At 33.9% G+C, this 15701-nt stretch overlaps 1 pseudogene; it reads left to right on the top strand.

Moving 5' to 3' along the window:
- Positions 1-1878: 1878 nt before the first annotated feature.
- LOC101707372 (plasma membrane calcium-transporting ATPase 1 pseudogene) lies at positions 1879-5479 on the top strand (annotated as a pseudogene).
- The last annotated feature ends 10222 nt before the right edge of the window (positions 5480-15701 follow it).

Here is a 15701-nt window from a genome sequence, read left to right on the forward strand (position 1 = left end):
AACTAATGTGACCACTATGAAAATCAGCATAGAGATTCCTAAATAAATAGAAATAGAATTCCACTTGACCTAAAGTCATCATATTACAGTAATATATGCATGCTTATAGCAGCACAATTTATAGTAAGTAAATGATAAAAGTGGCCTATACTCCTGTCAACAGATGAAAGGAAAAAGTAAATATACTCTAAAGAATGAATGCTTTCAAGAATTATCCTTATGTTTAATGTTATAATAATAAATGATTCTGTTACTATTATTTAAAAAGTATAATTAAATTTCCTAATAATTTCAAGCATACCCATATTAACTTCATTGTTGACATTTAAATGTAATATTTTGATATAAATATATATAAGTATTTGCAGATAAAAAATTTCCTGGGAACAAAGATAAAAGATAAATTCATCATGTTTGTTGCAATACAAAGAACAAAAGAAACATAGAATCTTTTCAGGGGAATATACTAATCTTTTTGTTTTTTTGGTACACTTGTAAAAGGCAGAAAAATTACCCTCAAAAAGCTAGCTATTTATATATTGCCTCTTTAAATACTCAAATTGTAACAATGATTTAAAAGGCTGTCATTTTCCCTTTAAATATAACCACAGAGTATATTTCTATTTAAAAATGATTTGAATGAGCACATAACTGGTAAATCATTTTATAAGTTAAGAACACAGATTAAAAACTTTGTGTTTTAACCCTCTTGTCTTTCCTTAACCTTTCAAGGATAAATCACTTGACAGACTAAGCTACTTGTGGAACTTTTCTGTTGGCTGAAAGAAAACAATCCCATAGATAAGATATTAAATAATTATTTCCAAAAATAGTTCCCAACCTGCAAGGTACTATAAATACTAGAATGGAAAACAAAAAGATAAATCCCTCAGAAATACAGCAGCAGAAACTTCCCTTGACCATATTGTTGCATAGATTACTAATAATACAGAACAACTGGCCTTGGAAGTAATTTGTAACATAAATTTAAATATTTAAAATCAATGTCATTCTAAGTCAAATTTCAATCCAGCTATTTTCTTAGCTCTCATAACATGAAGAATACCAAGGATCTAATAAATGAACTGTGATTTTTCTGCAAAATATTATATGTCTAAACTCACCATTATGCCTCCAAAAATTCAGTCACTAAGATCTATGTTTTGTCAGACTTGACAATTTGTATATGTTTTGTTAAGCTAATAAAGGTATTAAAAACTATTAAAGTATTTGCTTCAGATTCCATGGAAATAATGTAATGGTGCTCAAATGTATAAAAGTTTGTCTACTATGGAAATACCCATGTAGGCAAAGCTTATTGAAAATTTCCATTTTGACTGTTTACAAACTTTGTTAAATATAAAAATTTATAATTTCATTTAAGCTAAAATCATGAGTCAGTTTTCATAAATTAAATGTCTATGCATATGTAATTTATTTTTACTTTTTGAAGTTTTAAAATTTTACCGTATTCTCCTCTGCCACCTTCTCGGTGCGCCCCGTGAGTGAGGAGCCCTGGCTGGTGGCGGCCGCGCCTGGGCTCCACGGCCGGGTCCTCCCCGAGGTGCACCTGTGCCTCTGCGTGGCACGCTGGGGGCCGAGCCCCTGTGATCTCCAGTCTGTCTCCCCTCGGAAAATGGTTCCCGCTGCTGGGCGAGATGTGTACATCTCATGATTTATATGAAGAAACAAGTCATGGGCCAGAGGTCAAGATATTTCTCTGGGAAATGTTGCTGCTGATGCTGCTTTACAAAGTCATACAATGAGTGTTTGGTTTAAGAAAAATTTTCATATTTAAAAGATTTTCATCTTGGAAATATATCAAGTGAAAATTAGATTCTTTTGGGAAACATTTTCCTCTAATAAATTATACTAGTAATGGGCGACATAGCAAACGATTCAGTTGCATACAGTGGTGTGAAAAACTCTTTGAAGGAAGCTAATCGTGATGGAGACTTTGGAATTATACTCGCAGAGCTGCAGGCTCTTATGGTGCTCAGGTCCACAGATGCATTATGTAAAATACAGGAAAGCTATGGCGATGTCTACGGAATTTGCTCCAAGTTGAAAACATCTCCCAATGAAGGTTTAAGTGGAAACCCTGCAGATTTAGAAAGAAAAGAAGCAGCGTTTGGAAAGAATTTTGTACCTCCTAAAAAGTCAAAAACTTTTCTCCAGTTAGTATGGGAAGCATTACAAGATGTCACTTTAATTATATTAGAAATTTCATCTATAGTATCATTGGGCCTTTCTTTTTATCAACCTGCAGAAGGAAATTCTTCACTTTGTGGAGAAGTTTCTGTCGGGGAGGAAGAAGGTGAAGGTGAAACTGGCTGGGTTGAAGGAACTGCAATCCTGTTGTCAGTGGTGTGTGTGGTATTAGAAACAGCTTTTATGATTGGAGTAAGGAAAAACAGTTTAGAGGTTTGCAAAGTTGAATTGAACAAGAACAGAAGTTCACCATCATCAGGGGTGGTCGGTCATTCAGATTCCTGTAGCTGACATTCCTGTTGGAGATATTGCTGAAGTGAAATAGGGTGATCTTCTTCTAGCTGATGGTATACTTACTTATTCAAGGCAATGATCTTAAAATTGATAGAAGCTCATTGACTAGTGAATCTGATCATGTTAAGAAGTCTTTAGATAAGGATCCCTTACTTCTATCAGGTACTCATGTCATGGAAGGTTCTGGAAGAATTGTAGTTACTGCTGTAGGTGTAAATTCCCAGACTGGAATCATCTTTACCTTACTTGGAACTGGAGGTGAAGAGGAAGAGAAGAAAGATGAGAAGAAAAATAAGAAACAAGATGGAGCTATTGAGAATCGAAACAAATCAAAAGCTCAGGATGTTGCAGCCATGGAAATGCAGCCATTAAAGAGTGAAGATGGTGGAGATGGTGATGAGAAAGACAAAAAGAAAGCAAATTTGCCAAAAAAGTAAAAATCTGTTTTACAAGGGACACTAACAAAACTGGCTGTTCGGATTGGCAAAGCAGGTCTGTTGATGTCTGCCATCACAGTTATCATTCTAGTATATATTTTGTAATTGATACATTCTGGGTTCAGAAGAGACCATGGTTTGCTGAGTGCACACCAATTTACATACAATATTTTGTGAAGTTCTTTGTTATCGGAGTTACAGTTTTAGTGGTTGCAGTGCCAGAAGGTCTTCCACTTGCAGTCACTATTTCACTGGCTTATTTAGTCAAGAAAATGATGAAAGATAATAACTTAGTAAGGCATGGATGCTTGTGAAACCATGGGAAATGCTACAGCTATTTGTTCAGATAAGACAGGAACATTGACAATGAACAGAATGACAGTTGTTCAAGCTTACATAAATGAAAAACATTATAAAAATGTTCCCAAACTAGAAGCTATTCCACCAAATATTTTGTCCTTTCTTGTGACAGGAATTTCTGTGAATTGTGCTTATACATCAAAAATATTACCACCAGAGAAAGAGGATGGATTACATCATCATGTTGGTAATAAAACTGAATGTGCCTTGTTGGGATTTCTTTTGGATTTAAAACAGGATTATCAGGATGTTGAAATGAAATACCAGAAATAGCACTTTACAAAGTCTACACCTTCAATTCTGTTTGGAAGTCCATGAGTACTGTCCTGAAAAATTCAGATGGAAGCTTCGAATATTCAGCAAGGCTGCCTCTGAGATAATTCTGAAAAAGTGTTTTAAAATCTTGAGTGCTAATGCTGAGGCAAAACTATTCAGACCAAGGGACCGTGATGATATTGTAAAAACTGTGATTGAACAGATGGCATCAGAAGGCTTGAGAACAATATGTCTTGCATTCAGAGATTTTCCAGCAGGAGAACCAGACCCAAAGTGGGATAATGAAAATGATATTGTCACTGGCCTTACATCCATTGCTGTCATGGGGACTGAAGATCTTGTGAGACCTGAGGTACCAGATGCAATAAAGAAATGTCAGATTTTCTGTGCCTGGAAGGTAAAGATTTTAACAGAAGAATATGAAATGAAAAAGGAGAGATTGAGCAAGAGCAGAGAGACAAAATTTGGCCAAAGCTTTGAGTACTTGCAAGATCCTCTCCTAGTGACATGGATATACTGGTTAAAGGTATAATTGACAGAACTATCTCAGAACAATGCCAAGTTGTAGCTGTAACTGGTGATGGTACAAATGATGGCCGAGAGCTAAAGAAAGCAGATGTTGGATTTGCAATGGGTATTGCTGAAACTGATGTAGCTAAAGAAGCATATGATATTATTATCACAGATGACAACTTTACAAGCATTGTTAAAGCAGTTATATGGGGGTGAAATGTCTATGACAGCATCCCAAAATTTTGTAGTTCCAACTTACTGTTAATGTCGTAGCAGTAATTGTTGTTTTCACAGGAGCTGTATTACTCAAGATTCACTGCTTAAAGCTGTGCAGATGCTGTGGGTAAACCTCATAATGGACACACTTGCTTCCCTGGCTCTTGTGACGGAACTACCCACTGAGTCTCTCTTGCTTTGGAAACCATATGGCAGAAATAAGTCTCTCATCTCATGCACAATGATGAAGAATATTTTGGGTCATGCATTCTATCAACGCATAGTTGTTTTTACACTCTTATTTGCTGGTGAAAAGTTTTTTTGATATTGATAGTGGAAGAAATGCTCACTTGCACTCTCCCCCTTCAGAACATTATAATATTGTTTTAATATACCTTTGTGCTGATGCAACTTTTCAATGAAATAAATACCTAGAAAATCCATTGTGAAAGAAATGTGTTTGAAGGAATCTTTAATAATGCCATCTTCTGCTCAATTGTTTTAGGCACTTTTGTGCCACAGATAATAATTGTGCAGTTTGGCAGAAAGCCTTTCAGTAGTTTAGAGCTTTCAGTAGAACTGTGGCTATGGTCAATATTCCTAGGAACGGGGACATTACTCTGGGGCCAGCTTATTTCAACAATTCCAACTAGCTATTTAAAATTCCTGAAAGAAGCTGGTCATGGAACACAAAAGGAAGAAATACCTGAAGAAGAATTAGCAGAGGATGTTGAAGAGATAAATCATGCTGAAAGGGAGTTGCAGCATGGTCAGATCTTGCGGTTTAGAGGTCTGAACAGAATCCAAACTCAGATTCAAGTGTTGATTGCATTTCGTAGTTCTTTATATGAATGCTTAGAAAAACCAGAATCAAGAAGTTTGATTCACAACTTTATGACACATCCTGAGTTTAGGATAGAAGATTCAGAGCCTCATATCCCCCTTATTGATGACACTAATGCAGAAGATGATGCTCCTACAAAACCTAACTCCAGTGCTCCCCCCTCTCCCAACAAAAATAACAATGCTGTTGACAGCGGAATTCACCTTACAATAGAAATGAACAAGTCTGCTGCCTCTTCATCCCCAGGAAGTCCACTACATAGTTTGGAAACATCACTCTGATTGTAAGCTGAATGTTAACACACTAGCTGCATTGTAAAGAAACAGATTGAAACTTGGTCTTTTCACATATTGTGACAGACAAGATAGTATTCTTGTCTTTGGACTTCAACAGAAGACACACTTGTATGAATGTAGATTAATTTTTTTTTTTGAAGCAAAGATTTCTGCCAGGCTGAGGGTGCTTTTTGGAGGATGGGAGAAATGAACTGGCAGATAAACAGTAACTCAGTTTAAGCACACATGGATCATCAGTAGTACGGAAGAATGGTCCTGAATGATGTATTAGCAGAGCATTAGTTTATCTCAGTCCTTGATGGGAGAGAGGGAGGAGTAAAGCTGGGCGAGACAAAGAGTCCTGGATCATTGAATTGATACTTTAATTTCTGCTGTTGGTTATTAGTAATTTGGATTATTTAAGTTTATAAATGATAAAGATCTGTTTAAAAAGGTTTGTAGATACTATTTTTGTTCCTGTTCATAGATTGGAAGCTTCATTATAACTGATGCACAGAAAAATTAGTCCTTCAAATACTGCTGTATTTTCAGGGAAAAAAAGGGGGTGTTTCTATCGAAACTGTACTAAATTTTTGCCTATGATTTACCTTGTTAAATATTGTAGATAAATTGCTAATACTAATAGCCAAATAGATAACATTAATGTTTTGTTTAAAAAAAGAAAACAAAACAAAACAAAGAAAGATGAGTAGTGGTGTTCTAATGAAGTTATGGCATCTGTCCCAATTAGTTTCTTAAATACATTTACTACTTAATGGTTTTGAAACAACTGTTACATTTTTTAAATTTTTTGAAAACTTGCTAATAACCTTTGTTCAGAATTTAGTAGATCGTTTAATGCAGGACATCGAGTGCATAATGAAAGATGCTTGATATGCTTTTGTTATTTCAGGCAAATCAAATTAAATCAAACTATCAAACTACCAGAGAACTTTAGTCCTTTTTCTTTTTGTCTAACTATGTTAGTTTAGTGATGTCTTGATGAACTGTGAGTGAACTGTATTGATTTTTCTAGTCCGTCGAGACCTTCATACAGCATGAGGACTGTCTGCATTGTGAAAAGGTTAATAAGTAGAAGCATACATGTTTTCTTTTTGTTTCTGAAACTTGTTTGTAAACATAAATATGTCCTTTTACTAAATAAAAAAAATTTACTGTATTTTCTATTCTATTAACAGCTATATATTTTTCTATGTTATTAATCTAATGACATCTCTCTCATAATTTTAGGAAAAAGCAAATTTCAAGGTACTATAATAAATTGAGGCCCATTAACAGTTATATGCAAAAAAGAATAAACACTGACTTGTAATTAAAAGAACAAATCCATACTATCTCACCTTTCACTGTTTATGAATTCATCATATGCTCTTTCTGTCCCAGACTCTTTGCTTTGCTGAGACCCAGAGCATGTGAAATAGGAAGACAAGGGGCAAAGGCGAAGGGGAAGTGGGAGAGGTAGGGGAAAGGAAAAAAGGGAATGGAGTTAATATGAGAAAATGAAAAAACTGAAACAAAGTTTTTGTAAATGGGGAAGAATGGAGGTGTTGAAGGGAGGGCAGAGGAATGTGGAAAAGATAAGAACCAAGAGAGATTATGTAAAGGTGCAAATTTCCAATGATGACTGTCATTATATTGTATACCTAAAATGTACCAATAAAATTAAAAAAAAAAAGAATCCAATACCCTAAGAAGTCAATAGGAGCAACTTCAAGTTTCAGAGGAAGCTTAACTATAAGACAGGGAAAATATTGTCCTTGTTTGGGATGATGATTTTTACACTTAAATCATATAAATACATTGCTCTGTACAAGTTTGAAATTGTGGAAAACTAAAACTAAAGAGGCAGTTAGCAGCCAATTTACAAATGAACTGAAACAAAAAAGCTTAAAATATGTAAATGATTTCATTTCTACATTTAAAAAAAACTGGCATGACTGACAGATATGTTTACAATTGCAGAGGAAATCAAACCTTTCTTCTATATATGAAATACAAATATGATTAATAGAACTTTTGGGTGAACATATAATTAGGCAAACTGATCATTAGTTAACCAGCATTAAGTAAATTTGTTTTAGGTGGATTGGCTTCCTTCCAATTCTGTATGTCTAAAACCAACACAGATACTATTACCTGAGCTGAGTTTTAAAAGCAGCAGAAGCAGCTTTGTAAATGTTGATTCTTTTCCTATTTTGAAATAAAGAAGAGCACATAGTAGCCAACAAATTGTCAAATCAAGCAATAATTTAAGTTCAGCTTTCTGATTTTATGAATGACGCATTTCTCTGAAAAGTGAAATATATTACATAATGTATTTTGAGATAATTTTTGTCAATCAGTGGTACAAGCCAAAATATTTTCTTCAGTATAATAGTGACTTTTCCCATTTAAATGTCATCACAATATTGAATCCCAGTAAAACATGTGAAATATTTTGCCTTACACATAGTTCTTGGGAAGAATGAAGTATTTCTACTTTGTTCAACTCAACTCCCTTTTCTAAAGTAAATTGTCTGTGATTATCAATATTGACTTAATGTACTTTTATAACATTAGTGAAATAATTATAGTTATGCATTATTTTCCTCTTTTGCCCAAATAAAATTTCTAATACTAACAAACAAAAAACTAGACCATTAATGCTGTAGACTTCATTTCTCTTTTAAATAGTTAATTGGAATCTTGCATACAATATAAATATATGTATGTAAACCTGTACCTGAAGCAGGGAGGACACTTAGAGCTGCCTACAGTTCTTAAGGCTATCTTCATTGTGTACATAGGCAATGAAGCGTTATGTTCCTGGATCATGCTATATTTGTTTTCTACTAGATGCTTTCCTGAATGTATTAATTCAAGGTATGGATTTTTATTTTCTATCATTTTTGCTAAAAGAAATTGAGAATTCAATAATGAATACGGCACAGAAACTTCCAAATGTCAGGGAACCCAGTATAATGCAGTGACGACGAACACAATAAGTCTCTGGGACCTGTGTCATGGCTACCATGATTAGACTTTATTCCACTACTAGTTCTAGAAATGCACTATCCTATTGATCTATCTTTAGCATCAATTTGTTAAACACAATAATCAATTAGTGTCACTAATACAGGTGAATACACCTGTAATAATATCCAAAATTATATAAAACAATAAATTTATAAATCCAGCAAAAATTTCCATGGAAATTCCACAAATTAGAGTATGGTATGGCTTGGTTAAAAATAAATAATTTGGAAAATATCCGTGTGTATTATATTTTTTCATTAAGGATAGCTATGAGTTACTAAGGAAAATATTTCCATTCTGTTCTGTTTCTTATTGGTTACTTTGCATTTAATGTTCTGATCAAGAAACTTTAGTTTGGATGATTCATCTGAGGCTGCAAAGAAAATTTCCAAGAACTAAACAAAGAAAAAAGGACATTCAGCTTCTATTGTTTTGTACATTTGCTATTCAAGAACCTGGTTCTATACATCATTGCTTTCTGCCTTTCAAAATAATATGACATTACAATGCAAAATAATATAAATCTTAAAGAACAAAACTTCACAGAGGTTAAAAAAATGTTTGATCTATAGCTGAATAAGTCTAAAATTGCAGAGGAAAATATAGCTAGTTAAAATCTTAGAGTAACATGAAATGTTTAATCTGTATTTTCTCTAGGATATAAAGGGAATGGAGCTTTGTAAAAAAGCCATTTGAAACAATTAAGAAGAAAAAAATGGATTTTCACACTCAGCTCAGTTTTCTAACTGTCTTTTGGAGGAGCGAGATGAAACCGTGATATAACAAGGCAGCTAAAGTGTAACTGCAGTCTCTCACGTCACAAAAAGTAGTCAGTGACCTTCCTCCTAAATTCATTTCTGTGAACCGACCACTAGATTTACCTCCACAATTTGACAATAAAATCAACTCCCCAGGATAAATGTAATCACTTTAAATTTCGAATATATGCCAATAAATGAATGAAAATTAATCTGTCAGACTTTTTGAGAGACTTTCCCTAGAATACAAAACATGTGAAAGAATTTATGGGGAAAAGTATGACAGATAAAATATGAAGGAAAAAATAGAGAAAACAAACACATTCAATACATCCATTTGATTTAACAGCTTTCAGTGCAAACATAGTTCTTATCATACTTATAATTATTTCAAAATTTCACTTGTATGTGATAATTTGTTAACTATGAACTCCATGAGATTTTACATTTATTAATTTCTTAACTAGCCTTATGTATTATAGTACTGTCAACACTATTTGAGACTCAGCAAATAACTGTTGAATGGAATAATTAAATATTATTGACAGATTCATGATTTCTAAACATTTAGTAAGATTAAGACTTTTAGATAAATTTAGCTGAAAATGAATTCAGCTGATGTTCGTGTAAGTACCCTGTAGTCTTAATCTGACCCATGCATGTCTACATCCAATAATTCACCAATAGGGAATAAGTTATTGATCATCTAATGTGTCTTAACTACTATAATTATTCAAAAGCAAACAGAACAGCAAAATGGATACTCAAGGCTGGTGCTCTCAAGGAGCCTAAAATTTATCACAGAAGAAAATGGCCCAAGTAATTTTTAAAATGTATAATAAGATGGAGTTTATCAAATATATTTTGAATTAAAACAGAGTTAATACAATTGCTGATGAAATCTAATGTACAGAGCAGAGTTAGCCTTTTGCAGTGGCAGAGAAATGGCTTATAGTAATGACAAGAACATATATAAAGACTTGATGGGAGAAAAAACTAGGTGAATCTGAGATCTGAAAATATCTGATTAAATGGAATGTGGAGATAATATGGCAAAACAAGATAAAGATGAAATAGTGAGGGTTAAATAGGAAAAGAATGTTATAAGACAAAGTCAGTAGTTGGGCTTTTATTTCAAGAGTGGAGAGTTATTAAAGTTTTAATCAGATGAGTGACAAAATTATGCTGGTATTAAATTAGGATTATTATGTTTATAATATAGAAAGATTGAATGAGAGATTCACCCAAGTGCAGCTGGGAGTGGTGATGCACACTTCTAAACTCAGCACTCAGGAGGCTGAGGGAGGAGTATCACTGTGAGTTCTAGGCCAGCCTGGGCTACATAGCAAGTTCAAGTTCAGCCTGAATTACATAGTGAGACTCTGTCTCAAAAAAAGAACAAAAAATTAGAACCTAAATGGAAATCTCAACCCATACTTAGTCGGTGTTACTATCACTGTGGATATTGTCTACCAAAGATACTTCATTTACAGAAATCACTAAATCCTCGGTAAAATTTCCAACACAAAAAAGAAATTATCTAAATTAAATATTGATAAGTATTTATTCCACACAAGTCAAAAGGAAGAGAAAAAGAAAGCAGAGAATGAACAGAGACAACTTTTACTAAATACTGTATATACTGATATATCTTATCACTCACAAAAACTAAAATATAAAGAGCTAAAGATAAAATAAAACATGCAAGTCAAGTTTACATAATTTACAAATGAAGTTATTGATAATAATATTTAGCCACAAAGCTGTTGCTGGTGCATGATCACACAACAACCACTTACATAAAATACATATCTAATTGTCATGCTTCACTTGTGATGTTAATAAATACTTTGTCTTTCTGATGGAGGAAAACATTCAGCATATGTATCTCATTAGAGTGTGGGAAATTATCAATCAGAAATGAACTAAACAAACCAAATTAATTCGCAACAATCACTGAACAGATGTCAAATGAAAATGACTTTTGGTAAAAATCAGTGGGGGCCTAATTTAGACTAATAATATAGGAGTTAAATGCACTTAAGTGCTTCATCAAAGCCCAAAATCTTTTTACTATTTTTATGAAGTTTGGGGCTAGACATGGTCATTGTGATAAAAACTTGAGAAGTGGTGTAGATTAATAGGCTCTGCTAACCGCAGTTCATGTAAATTTCCTGAGGATGAAATAGAATGACATAAAACTATGACACTGACATCCAATGATTTATGTGAACACTTTGAAGGTAGTGATTTTAATAAATCATAGATAAAGGAAATATATTAATGTTGATTTGATGGTAATTTAAAAAGAGGAATAAATAAAATCCAAAATTGTTTTTCACATTTTATTCATGTTCACAATGTATCAACATCAAATATATTGAGGAAAAACTGGAAGGAAACAATAGCTAATCAACAAAATATAGAAATGTAAATTAGGTAAAGCTTTGTTGATAAAGTAAGTTTCTATAATTTTCTTGTATAAATTATTATTTGATTTGGCAAAGACAATTGATGTATTTTCTGTCATCTGAACTATTTTATTCTATTCGTCCTCTATTCCTTTGCCTCCTACAATTCCTTTCCTTCCTATTACCATCCATTATCATGATAATGTCAGCAATTCTTCAATGATTTACTCAATAATACTCTAAATCTGAGATTACACTAACTTAAATATGTTACATTATTTATTCTTTACAATAAACTCATGAAATAAGATTTAATGTTTCCTTTTCCTTTGAAGTAACAGTCTAAAATAATTCAAATGAATATTCCAAGACATAGGGAAATTATGAGAACATTTTCAGACATAGAGAAATGATGTTGTTAACCAATTATGTCTGATTCCAGAGTCCATGATCTTAGCTGCTTTGCTATTCTGCATTCATCTAGCAAAAAGGTTTCTCTAAGACTAAAAAAAAAATAGAAATACAAGAACATTAATTATTTTAATAACTCACTTTCTGTTCTGTGTTGATACAAATTTCCCTTTTCTTTTTTTAAGACCTCATCATTTCAGGAATTAGGAGAAGAGTTAGAATAACAATGATAACATGAAAAGTCCTATGCCAAGAAAAATATCATTTTTACAGTACAGAAGAGAAATTATGTACAGAGGAACATGTACAGTTGCTATGTGGGTCCCTTTTGAGGAATGTGATGTTTTCTGTTCTTGGGTCAGAGTCAAGGTGTGAAGTTGGAAGTCAAGAGAAACTGTATTAGAAAATATAGTGTGGAAGATTCAAAAAATATTAAGCTAGCATATCCCTGGCCATTGCCTAAAAGGGGGTGTGATATTCAAAGCCACAATTCACATGGTGCCAAAACTATCATGGGAAACACAATCCCATGATAGAGTAGACATGACTATTTGCTATCCAAGAGATGAACTCTCTGACATAATGCATACTGTAGAATGGTGAGGAGGAAAAAAGGCCAGATTCCTTCACCTATCCAGAAATGCACAAAAATGGAAGTGAATGAAAGTCCTGGGTAAAACTCTAGAATTTACAGTTCAGGTGTATTCCACACCATGAGAATATGGCAGATAGTACAATTACAAAATTTAAAGAAAACCCATGGGACCAATGACACCATGGTACTAACACAAGGTGCTCAGAGAAAATCAGATGAGACCAGGTTGGCAGACAACAGATGAAAGCATGCAGGAAGAGATGCATGAAAAGAATTCCAGCATGGATAAATTTACTTCTGAATACAAATAATATGGAAAGAAAGAGAGGGCAGAGAAAACTCTGAATCAGTGTAGGAAGTTTGAAAATAGCTCAGTACTTTATTCCTGAGTTTATCTAAAAGAGACTCTTTCAAATAGGAAAATATGGAGTTACGTTAACTTGTCATTTTTTTTTTCTCTAAGACAAGTAAGTTGCCTCCTTTTTGTCACACCTATTCAATACATCCTAACCTAACTTCTCTATCAATCAGACTCTGCTGGAGAGCCACCTAATTGGCAGGAATAAGCTGGACACAGGTCAGAGAAGAGCTAAAATAGTGGGGTGGGAAGGGAAGTCTTGAGTAGAACTGCCAATACTACATAAACAAATTTTCTGTGAGACAAACACCTTGTTATGGACATTTAGTATAAAGATGTATCAGGTGAAAATCACATGGTAAATAGGTACAAAGAAAACCATTAGATTTTAGTATTCATGGCAAAACTAGAGTTTATGGACACTTTTTCAAAAAATATTATTTTATTGGTACATTTTAGGTATACAATATAATGACATTCATCATTGGAAATTTGCACCTTTACATGATCTCTCTTGGTTTCATTTATGCCCTTCCCCTGCCCTCCCTTCAACCCTCCATCCCTCCCTATTTACAAAGACTTTGTTTCCATTTTTTCATTTTCTCATATTAATTCCATTCCTTTTTTTTCCTTTCTGCAACCCCTACCACTTCCCATTCCCCTTTTCCCCTTTTCTTCCTATTTCACATTATCTATTATGCTTTTTAGTCCTTATTTACACTTTCAGTTCCTCACACTAGAGAAACTATTCGGTATTTACACATGTGTCCTATTTATTTCACTTAATAGTATGGCACCAATGTGCATCCACTTAGCTATAAATGTCTCTAGTTTATCATTCTTTATGGCTGAGTTGTACTCCATTTTATATTAAAAAACAAAAACACATTTTCTTTGTCCAGTCTTCAGTTGATGGGCATTTGGCCTGTTTCCAAGTTTTAGCTATTACAAACTGTGCTGCTATGAACATGGGTGCACATGTATCACTTTGGTATGATTCTTTTAACTCTTTGGGGGAAGATACCCAGCAGGGGAATAGCTGGGTCAAATGGGACTTCTAGTCCTAGTTCTTTGAGGTATCACCATACTGATTTCCACAGTGGTTGCACCAGTCTGCACTCCCACCAACAATGGAGAATGGGTTCCTTTCTCACCACACCCCCACCAGCATTTGTTATTGGTTATTTTCTTGATAGCAGCCATTCTTTCTGGGCTGAGGTGAAATCTAAGCATTGTTTTCATCTGCATCTCTCAAATGACCAGTGATGTTGAACATTTTTTCATATGTGTATTTTCTGTTTTTACTTATTTGTCTGAGAACAGTCTGTTCATTTCAGATGCCTACTTTTGAATTGGGTCTTTAAATTTGGGGGGTCTGATTTTTTTCAGTTCTTTATATATTCTAGATAGTAAACCTTTGTCTGAGGAACAGCTGGTAAAAACTTTTTTCCCACATTGTAGGTTGTCTTTTAGCTCTGTTGGTGGTTTCTCTTGGAGTGCAGAAGGTTTTTAATAAGATGAAATCCCCATTGTTGTTGATTCTTTGTGCTAGTTCGCGTGCTACTGAGGATTTGTTCATAAAGTCTTTTCCTATGCCAATTCCTTCAAGAGTTCTACCTAACCTGTCTTCCAGCAAGTTTAGTGTTTCTGTTTCAATATTTAGATCTTTAATCCACTTTGGTTTTAGTTTAGTGCATGGTGAAAGATAGGGGTCTAGTTTTAATCTTTGGCAAGTTGAAATCTAGTTTTTCCAACACCATTTATTAAATAGGCTCTTTCCTCCAGTGAGGATGGTTGGCTCCTTTGTCAAAGATGAGGTAGCTGAGTATGTCTGGAGTTATTTTTGCATCTTCTAATCTATTCCACTGATCATCAGGTCTGTCTTTCCCAGTACCAAGCTGTTTTTATCACAGTGGCTTTGTAGCACAGTTTCAAGTTGGGGACTGTGATACCCCCTGCCAAGACTCTGTTGCCTAGAATTGCTTGTGCTATTCTAGGTCTCTTCTGGTTCCAGATGAACTTTTGGATTGTTTTCTCTAGTTCTGTGAAATATGCTGTTGGGATTTCAATTGGGATTGCATTGAATTTGTGTAGCAGTTTTGGAAGTATGGCCATTTTCACTGTATTGGTTCTTCCTACCCAGGAATGGGGGATGTCTTTCCATTTTCTTATATCTTCTTCAATCTCTTTTTGCAGAATGCTGTAGTTCTCAATGTAGAGATCTTTTGCTTCCTTCATTAGATTGATTCCTAGACATTTCATTTTTTTGGATGGTATTATGCAAGGGATTGTTTCTCTAATTTCTCTCTCAATGAGTCTGTTATTTGTGTACAAGTAGGCTATTGATTTTTGAGTGTTGACCTTGTATCCACCTACTCTACTGAATCTTTAAATTAAGTCTAGAAGTCTTTTGGCAGAGTTTTTTGGATCTTCTATGTAGAGTATCATATCATCAGCAAATAATGACAGTTTAATTTCTTCCTTTCCTATCTTTATTCCTTTTCTTTCTTTCTGTTGTCTAATTGCTGTGGCTAATGTTTCCAAAACTATATTGAACAGCAGTGGTGATAATGGACAGCACTGTCTTGTTCCTGATTTTAGCATGAAAGTTTTCAGTTTTTGACCATTTAGTATGATGTTGGCTGTTGGTTTTTAATAGATAGCCTTTATCAAGTTGAGAAAAAGACCATCTATTACAATTTTCTG

The sequence above is a fragment of the Heterocephalus glaber genome, unplaced genomic scaffold (assembly GCF_053883595.1).
Source record: "Heterocephalus glaber isolate CG9 unplaced genomic scaffold, H.glaber_assembly_v1.0 deba00001461, whole genome shotgun sequence".
NCBI lineage: Eukaryota > Metazoa > Chordata > Mammalia > Rodentia > Bathyergidae > Heterocephalus > Heterocephalus glaber.